The sequence below is a fragment of the Equus przewalskii genome, chromosome 31 (assembly GCF_037783145.1).
Source record: "Equus przewalskii isolate Varuska chromosome 31, EquPr2, whole genome shotgun sequence".
Classification (NCBI taxonomy): Eukaryota; Metazoa; Chordata; class Mammalia; order Perissodactyla; family Equidae; genus Equus; species Equus przewalskii.
Window position 1 is genome coordinate 67,827 of NC_091861.1, and position 9,824 is coordinate 77,650.

Below are 9,824 nucleotides of genomic sequence, written 5' to 3' on the forward strand. Positions count from 1 at the left end.
CAAGCACCCTGGCTTCTCAGAATTCGTGTGTAACACTCTCCCATGTCATCTCTGAAATGGTGTGTAACACTCACACTGGTGTCTAAGACTGTGTGTAACACTCCCCTATTCGTCTCTACTTCATGTGTGACACTCCAACTGTCATCACTGAATTCATGTGTCAGACTCCATGTGGTGTCTGTGACTTTGTGCATGACATTCATCCTGGTGCTTCTGACTTGGTAACACTCCGTGTGACATCTCTGACTTCGTGTGTCACACTCCCCCTGTCATGTCTGATGATGCATCGCACTCCTCTAGGCATCTCTAACATCATGTTTAACACACCCACTGGCGTCTCAGACTTCTTGTGTAAGATTCTTGTGGTGTCTTTGACTTTGTGTGTCACACTCCCCATGTCATCTTTGAATTCATGTGTAACACTCCACCTGTTCTCTTTGAGTTCGTGCATGACACTCCTCCATAGGTTCTCTCTCTTTGTGAGTAAAACTCTCCCTGATTTCTGTGACATCGTTTATAATACTCAGCCATGGCATCTCTGACTTTGTGAGTCACAGTCTCCCTGAACTCTCTGACTTCATGTGTCACTCTCCCCCTATTGTTTTTGGTTTGGTATGAAACACACCACTAGGATTCTTGGAATTCTTGTGAAACAATTCACATTGTGTCTCTGACATTGTTGTAGAACGCTCACTGGTGTCTCTGGCTTCGTGTGTAACATTTGCCCTGTTGACTCTGACTTCATATGCCACAATGCCTCTGACATCTCTGACTTCTTGTGTAACACTCCCCGTGGTTTCTTTGACTTCATGTGTAACACTCAACCTGACATCTCTCTGTTCGTGTGTAACACTCTACATGTCGTCTCTGAATTCCTGTTTAACACTCCACCTGGTGTCTCTTACTTCATGTGTCATACCCCCCATGGTGTCTCTGACTTCATGTGTAACACTCTCCCTGGTATCTGTGAATTCACGTGTAACTCCCCATGGCATTAGTGACTTCATATGTAACACTCACCCTGGGGTCTCTGACTTCCTGTGTATCACTCACCCTGGTGTGCCTGACTTCACGTGTACCACTCCACATGGTTTCTCTCACTTCTTGTGTTACACTCCCCTTGTCATCTCTGACTTTGTATGTCACACTGCCCTTGTCCTTTCTGACTTCATGCATAACACTCCTACTGTGGTCTCTGACATCTTGCATAACACAACTTCTGGTGTCTCTGACCATGCCTAACACTCCCTATGGTGTTGTCTCTGACTTCGTGTGAAACTTCACCCTGTCATCTCTAACTCCGTGCATAACACTCTCTCTGGCATCTCTGACGTCATGTGTAACACTCCATGTTGTGTCTCTGATTTAAATTGTGACACTCAACAACTTGTTCCTGACATCGTGTGTCACACTCCCCATGGCATCTCTCACTTCCTGCTAACACTCCCCGTTGTGTCTCTGATTTCATGTGTAAGACTCCAACGGGTCTCTCTGAAGTCATGTGTAACATTTCATTCTTGTCTTTGACTTTATGAGTGACTCTCCTCCATGGCCTCTTGGAATTCATCAGTAACATCTTTCCAGCCTCTCTGACCTATTAGTGTCTGACACCTTCTGGTGTCGCTGAATTTGTGTGGCACACAAAACCTGTTGTTTCTGACTTGGTGTGTAAAACTCCCCCTGTTCTCTCTGAATTTGTTCATAATGTGCCCCCAGACATTTCGGACATCGTGTGTAAAACTCCACCTGGCATCTCTGACACTGTGTGTCACACTGGCCCTGTCATCTCTGACTTCGTGCATCAATATCCCTGTGGTGTCTCTGATGTCATGTGTAACATTCACACTTCATGCATAACACTCACACTGGTATCTCTGACTTCATTTGTCACACCCCTATGGTGTCTCTGACTTCGTGTGTAACAATCCCTGTTGTGCATCTGACTTCTTGTGTAACACATGCCCTGGGGTCTTTGAAATCATGTCTAACACTCCTCCAGTTGTCTTTGACTTTGTGCATAACACTCCCAGGTATTGTCCCGGAATTCATGTGTCATGCACCCTGTGTTTTCTCTGACATGATGTGCAACAGCTCCCCTGTTGTCTTTGACTTGGTGTGGGGAACTCCCTTTTGACGTCTCTGATTTCATGTGTAACACTCAATTTTGGATCTCTAACTTTGTGTGTTACACTCCTAGGGCCATCTTTTGTTTTGTCTGTCATACTCCACTGGTTGTCTCTGATTAAGTGTGTAACACTTCACCTGTCATCTCTGACTTCGTCTGTAACATTCAACCTGGTCTCTGACTTCTTGCTCCTTGTGTAACACTCCATGAGGCATCTCTGAATTCCTGTGTAACACACACTGTGGTCTATGTGCATCACATTCCATGTGGCATCTCTGACTTCGTGAGTCACACAATCCCTGTTCTCTGTGAATTCCTGTGTAACACTACACCTGGTGTATCTGGTTTCATGTGTCACTCAGCCCCTGGTGTCTCAGACTTCATGCGTAACTATACCAATTTTGTCCTGAGTTCACATGTAACACACCCCTTCTCATCTCTGATATCGTGTGTTAAGCTCCACCTGGCATCTTTGATTTCATGTGTCACACTCTTTTGTGGCTCTGATTTCATGTCACACTCCCCCTTTTACATCTGAGTACACGCATCACACTCCTGCCATCTATTAAGTCATGTGTAATGCTACCAATGACATCTCTGAATTCTTGTGTCGCACTCCATGTTGCATCACTGACTTATTGTGTAACATTCCACCTGGTGTCTCTTACTTCATGTGTAACACTCCACATGGCATCTTTGATTTCATGTGTCACACTCCCCTTGGCGTCTATGATTTTGTATGTCACATACATGCTGGTGTGTCTCACTTCCTGTCCACCAGTGTCACGGGCATTTCTGACTGTGTATCACACTCCCCAAGTGTCTCAGACCTCGTGTGTAACAATCCCCATGGTGTTTCAGAGTTCATATGTAACACTCTCCCTGGCATCTCTGACATTGTAACAGCCCACTTGGCATCTCTGATTTCGTGTGTCATGATCTCTCTAGTGTATCTTACTTTGTGTGTCACACCCAACCTGGTGTCTGAGAATTTGTGTGTCACTTTCCCCCTGGCATCTTTGATCTCTAGTATAACAATATCCATGCGTTCTCTGACTTCATGTGTCACACTCGGCCTGGCATCCCTGACTTCATGTATCACACTCCCACTGGTGTCTATGACTTTGTGTGTAATGCACACCATGGCATCTCTGGCTTCATGTTACACTCCTTTTAGTGTCTCTGACTTTGTACATTACCCTCCTCTTGCCATCTATCACTTCATGTATAACACTTCCCCTGGCATCTCTGACTTCACGTGTAACATTTCCTGTGGAATCTCTGACTTTGAGTGTCACCCAGGACTTGTTGTCTCTGACACTGCCATTGGCATCTCTGACTTCCTGTGTAACAATACACCTGGTTTGTCTGACTTCATGCACACACACGCCCTGGTATTTCTGACTTCATGTGAAACACTCCCCTTTGGCATCTCTGAGTTCGTGTGTAACACTCACCCCAGTGTCACTGACTTTGCTTTTCACAGTTCCCTTGGAGACTCTGATGTCATGGGAAACACTCCACATACCTTCTCTGACTTCATGTGTAGCAATCCCCCTGGTGTCTCTGACTTTGTGTGTAACACTATACAGGCCGTCTCGGAATTCATATGGCAAAGACCCCATGCTGTCTCTCTCTTCATGTTTAACCTGCAACGTGGCCTCTCTAACTTCGAGCATAACAATCCCCCATGCAGTTTTGGACTACTTGTGTGACACTCACAGTGGCATCTCTGATTTCATGTTACACTTCCCTTGCCGTTTCTGATTTCATGCATAACACTCCCGCTGGCATCTTTAATGTTGTGTGTAGCATTACTCATGACGTTTGATTTCGAGGGTCACACTTGACCTGTCGTTTCTGACTTCATCTTTCAAATAGCCTCTGCCATCTCCAACTGAGTGTGTAAGATTCACCATGTCTTCTCTAACTTCCCATGTCACAATAACCCCTGGTGTCTCTGAATTTGTGTATAACACTCCCTTGGAAGCCTCTGACTTCATATGTCACACTTCCCTTGTAGTCTCTGACTTGATGTGTAACATTATCCCTGGTATCTTTGACTTCATGGGTAACACTCCCCTGTGGCTTCTCTGGCTTAGTGTGTAACAGCCCCCCTGTTGTCTCTGATATGGGGTGACACTCTCCCCCTTGTGTCTCTGACTTCATGCATCACTTTCCCCCTGGCATCTCTAACTTCGTTTGTAATGCTCCCACTGGCATCTCTGTGTTTGTGTGTAACACTCCTCATGGCCTCTCTGACTTCCAGTGTAACACTCCCCAAGTGTCTATGACTTTATGTGTAACACTTCATGTGTCCTCTCTGACTTCGTGTGTCACACTCCCTCTGTCCTCTTTGATCATGTGTCACTTTCCCCAATGGTATCTTTGACTTTGTGTGTTATGCTTACCCAGATGTCTTTGACTTCGTTTGTCACACTCCCCCTGGCAGCTCAGAGTTTGTGTCTAACAGTCACTGTGACATCTCTGACTTCATGTGTCACACTCCCCCTGGCATGTCTGACTTCAAGTGTGACACATCAGATGGCATCTCTGATTTCGTGTGTCACACTCCCACTTTTGACTTCGAGTTTGTGCCTCACACTCCCTCTGCCACTTATAACTTCGTGTTTAACACTCCTACAGGCATTTCTGTCTTTGTGTATCACACTGCCCCTGGTATCTCTGGCATTTTGTGTAACATTCCCCATGGCGTCTGTCATTGAGGGTCACATTCAACCTGTCATTTCTGACTCTGTGTGTCACACACCCCTTGCATCACTGACAGTGTGTAACATTGACAGAGGCATCTCTGACTTTCTCTGCCACAACCCCCTGTCATCACTAACTTTGAGTGTAACATTCCCCCATGTTGTCTCTAACTTCATATGTAACACTCCACCTGGTGTCATTGACTTCGTGTGTAACACTTCCCAGATGTCTCTGACTTCTGGTATGATACTTCTCTTGTCATCTCTCATTTCCTGCGTTAACACTCACCCTGGGGTCTTTGACTTTGTTCATAAAAGTTCCACGTGGCATCTCTGACGTGGGTCACACACTCCCTGTTCTCTCTCACTTCCCATGTAAGACTACCCCTCATGTTTCTGACTTTGTCTGTCACACACACCCTGGCGTCTCAGATTCATGTGTAACATACCCCTGTGTCTCTGAATTCATGTGTAACACTCCCCTTTGCAGCTCTGATGTTGTGTGCAAAACTCCAAGTGGCATCTATGGCTTCCTCTGTCACACTCCCTCTAGTGTCTCTGACTTTGTGAGTCACACTCCTCCTGTCATCTGTGACATCGTGTGTCACACTTCCCCTTGTTTCTCTGAGTATGTACATCACATTCCCCTTGCCATCTATTACTTCTTTTGTAACAGTATCAATGGAGTCTCTGATATCATGTGTCACACTCCACCTGTTGTTTCTTACTTCATGTGTAACACTCCACTTGGAGTCTGTATTTTCGTGTGTAACACTCCTCCTTGCACATATGACATCGTGTATAACACAGCACTTCTCATCTCTGACTTCCTGTCTGACAATCCACTTGTTGTCTCTAACTTCATGTGTCACAATTCCCATGGGGTGTATGACTTCTTCTGTGACACACACCCTGGTGTCTCTGACTTCCTGTGTTACACTATCCCTTGTGTTTCTGACTTCATGTGTGAGACTTCCCCTGGCATCTCAGACTGCATGTGTAACAGTCCAAAAGTCGTCTCTGAGTTTAAGTGTCACACTTCCCCTGGTGTCTCTGACATCGTGCGTAACACATCCCATGACATCTCTGATTTCATGTGTCACACTCCCCCTGGCATCTCTGATCTCATCTGTGAAACTCCACCTCATATCTCTGACTTCATGTGTCACAATCCCCGTGGCATCTGTGTCTTCATGTGTCACTCTCAGCCTGGTGTCTCAGAATTTGGGTGGAAGATTCCACCTGGTGTCTCAGATTCAAGTGTCACATTTGCCTGTCATGTATGAGTTCATTTGTAAATCACCCCATGACATCTTTGACTTCCTGTGTCACACTCAAATTTGTGTCTCTGAGTATGTGCATTACACACCCCCTGTTGTCTATAACTTCATGTGTAAGGCTGCCCATGCCGTCTCTGATTTTGTGCACAACACTCCCCCTAGTGTCTCTAACTTTGTGTTTAACACTTGACCTCTAGGCTCTGAGTTCATGTTTCACACTCCTCCTGTCATCTCTGACTTGGTGTGTAACACTTCCCAAGTTATCATTGTTTTCATGCATAAAACATCCCCATGGCCTCTCTAAATTTGTGTGCCACAATCCCTATGTCATCTTTGCATTCGTGTGTCACTAAACCCCTGGTGTCCTTGACATCATGTGTAATACTCGCCTTCAAATCTCTGACTTTGTGCATCATAATCCCTATATCTTCTCTGATTTCATGTGTTACACACTACCTGGTGTCTCTGACTCTATGTATAACACTCCCACTGGCATCTCTGACTTCATGTGTAACACTCCACATGGCGTTTCTGCCTTCTCATCTAACTCTGCCCCATGGCATCTCTGACTTCATGTTTAATGCTCATCCTGGTGGCTCTGATTTCATGCGTCAATCTTTCCTTAGCATCTGTCACTTCGAGTGTATCTTTAGCGTATCATCTCTTAATTTGTGTGTCACACTCTCACTGGTGTCATGGATTTTATGTGACATACTCTCCCGTGTTATGAATTCGTGTATAACAGTTCATGTGGCATCTCTGACATCATGAGTAACACTTCCCCTGGTGTATCTGACTTCAACAGAAAGACTCAGCATGGTGGCTCTGACTTCGTGTGTCACACTTCCCCTTGTGTCTCTGACATCATGTGTCACAGGGCCAGTGCCATCTCTGACTATGTCTGTCAGACACAACCTGGTGTCTCTGGCTTCCTTTGTAAAACCAATCCTGTGTCTCTGACCTTGTGTGTCACACTCCCCCGGCATCTCAGACTTCATGTGTAACAATCCATGTGTGTTCCAGCCCATTTGTAACACCCTCTCTGGTATATCTAACTTGGTCTGTAACACTACAACAGTTGTCTCTGAATTCGTGTTTCACAATCCCTCTGGCATCTCTGACTTAGTGTGTCACACACATCTGGCACCTGGGATTTCAGTGCCACAGTCCCCCTGTTATCTTTGACTTCATGTATAACAATCCGCATGCTGTGTCTGACTTAATGTGTCACACTATACCTGGTGTCCCTGACTTTGTGTTTCACACTCCCCCTCTTGTCTCTGAATTCGTGTGTATCATTCCCCCACTCTTCTCCTATATCATGTGTGACACCCCCCCCCCGGTGTCTCTGTCTTTGTGTGTCTCACTTCACATGGCATTTCTGACTTCATGTGTAACAGTACCCCTCGTGTCTCTGACTTCACGTGTAACACTAAACCTGTCGTTTCTGACTTCTTGTGTAACACTCTGGTTTCTTTTACTTCGTGGTTAGCACTCCCCCCAGCGTCTCTGATTTGGCTTGTCATTCTCCTCCTGGCATCACAGAATTCATGTTTAACACTCCACATATTGTCTCTTACTTCATGTGTAACACTTCACATGGCATCTCTGACTTCGTGTGTATCATTCCCTCTGGTGTCTCTGACTTCATGTGTAACATGCCACATGGCATCTAGGACTTCGTGTGGTACACACCTCCTGGCATCCCTGACTTCATGTGATACACTCAACATGGCCTTTGTGCCTTCGTGTGTCACACTCCCCCTGGCATCTGTGACTTTGTGTCTAACACTCCCACTTTGCCTCTGAGTATGTGTGCCACACTCCTCCTCCTATTACTTCATGTTTAACACTCCCAATGACATTTCTCAGTTTGTGTGTCCTACTCCACATGTCATCTCTGACTTTGTGTGTAAACTCCCCCTGGGTCTCTGACTCCACACGTAACTCTTCCTTTGATGTCCTTCCTTCATGTATATGACTACACTTGGCATCTCTGACTTGGTGTTTTACACTCTACATGGTGTCTCTGCCTTCATGTGTAACACTCACCCTGTTGTATTAGTCTTCGTATGTAACACTCTCACTGGCATCTCTGAAATTGTGTGTAACACTCCATGTGGTGTTTCTTCCTTGGTGTGTAACACTCCCCTGTGGTGTCTCTGACCTCATGTGTAACACTTCCCATGGTGTCTGTGACTTCATGTGTCACTCTCCACCTGGTGACACAGACTTTGTGTAACACTCCATGTGGCATCTTTACTATGTATGTAACATTCAATGTGGCATCACAGACTTCATGTTCACAACACACCTGGCGTCTCTAACTTCTTTTTTCACATTACACATAGCGTCTCTGAATTTGTGTGTAACACTGCCTGTTGTGAACCTAAATTGATGTGTCACTCTTCAGCTGGAGTCTCTCACATTATTTGTCACACACTTCCTTTTGTCTCTGACTTCCAGTGTAACACTACCCCGGTTGTTTCTGACTTCATGAGTCACACTCACCCTGGCGTCAGACTTCATTTTGGCTGTGACTTTGTGTGTCACACTCCACCTTGTGTCCCTGACTTTGTGTATCACACTCCCCCTGTTGTTTATGACTTCGTGTGTAACACTCCCACTGGCATCTTTGACTTCATTTATAACACTCCACCTGGTGTGTCTGAATTTGTGTGTAAAATTCCTCATGGCATCTCTGAGAGTCACACTCTCCTTGGCATATATGACATCCTGCATTTCACTTACCCTGACATCTCTGACTTGTTGTGTAAATATCCCCATGGTGTCTTTGACTTTGGATGCATTACTCCCCCAGGTGTCACTGACTTCATGTGTAACACTCTCCCTGGCATCTCTCACTTCATGTGTAACATTCCCACAGGCATCAGTGACTTCACACGTGACACTCCCCCTGTGATCTCTGACTTTGCTCCTACCTAACACTCCCCTTGTCATCTCTGATATCTTGTGTCAAAATCCCTGTGGCATCACTGAATTGTGTGTAACATTCCCCATGTGTCTTTGACTTCATTTGTAACACTCCCCATAGGCGTCTCTGACTTTGTGTTTAACACTCTACCTGTAGTCTGTGACTTCGTGTGTCACACTCTCCCTGGTGTGTCTGACTTTGTGCATCACACTCTTCCTGCCATCTATAACTTTGCATGTTGCACTCCCTCTGGCATCTGTGCCTTCATGTGTAATGTCCCCCCAGGTGTCTCTGACTTCATGTGTAACACTCCCACAGGCATCTCTGACTTCTGTGTCACACTTGACCTCTCATGTCTAACTTCCTGTAACATACTCACCATGGAGTCTCTGCCTGAGTAACCTTCCACATTTTTTCTTTGACTTCATGCCTAACACTATCCTGTGGGGTCTCTGACTTCATGTGTAACAGTCCGTCTGTTGTCTCTGACTTCATGTGTCACAATCACACTGATGTCTGTGAATTTGTGTGGAACACTCCCCATGGCACCTCTGACTTCATGAGTCACACTTCCCCTGGGCTCTCTGACTCCGTGTGTCACACTCCACATGGTGCCACTGACTTCATATGTAACACATACTCGAGTGACTCTCACTTCCTCTGTAACACCAGCCCTCGGGTTCCTGACTTGTGTCACACTCCCCATGGTGTGTCAGATTTCATGTGTAACACTCCCTGTGGCATCTCTGACTTCACGTGTCACACTCTGCCCT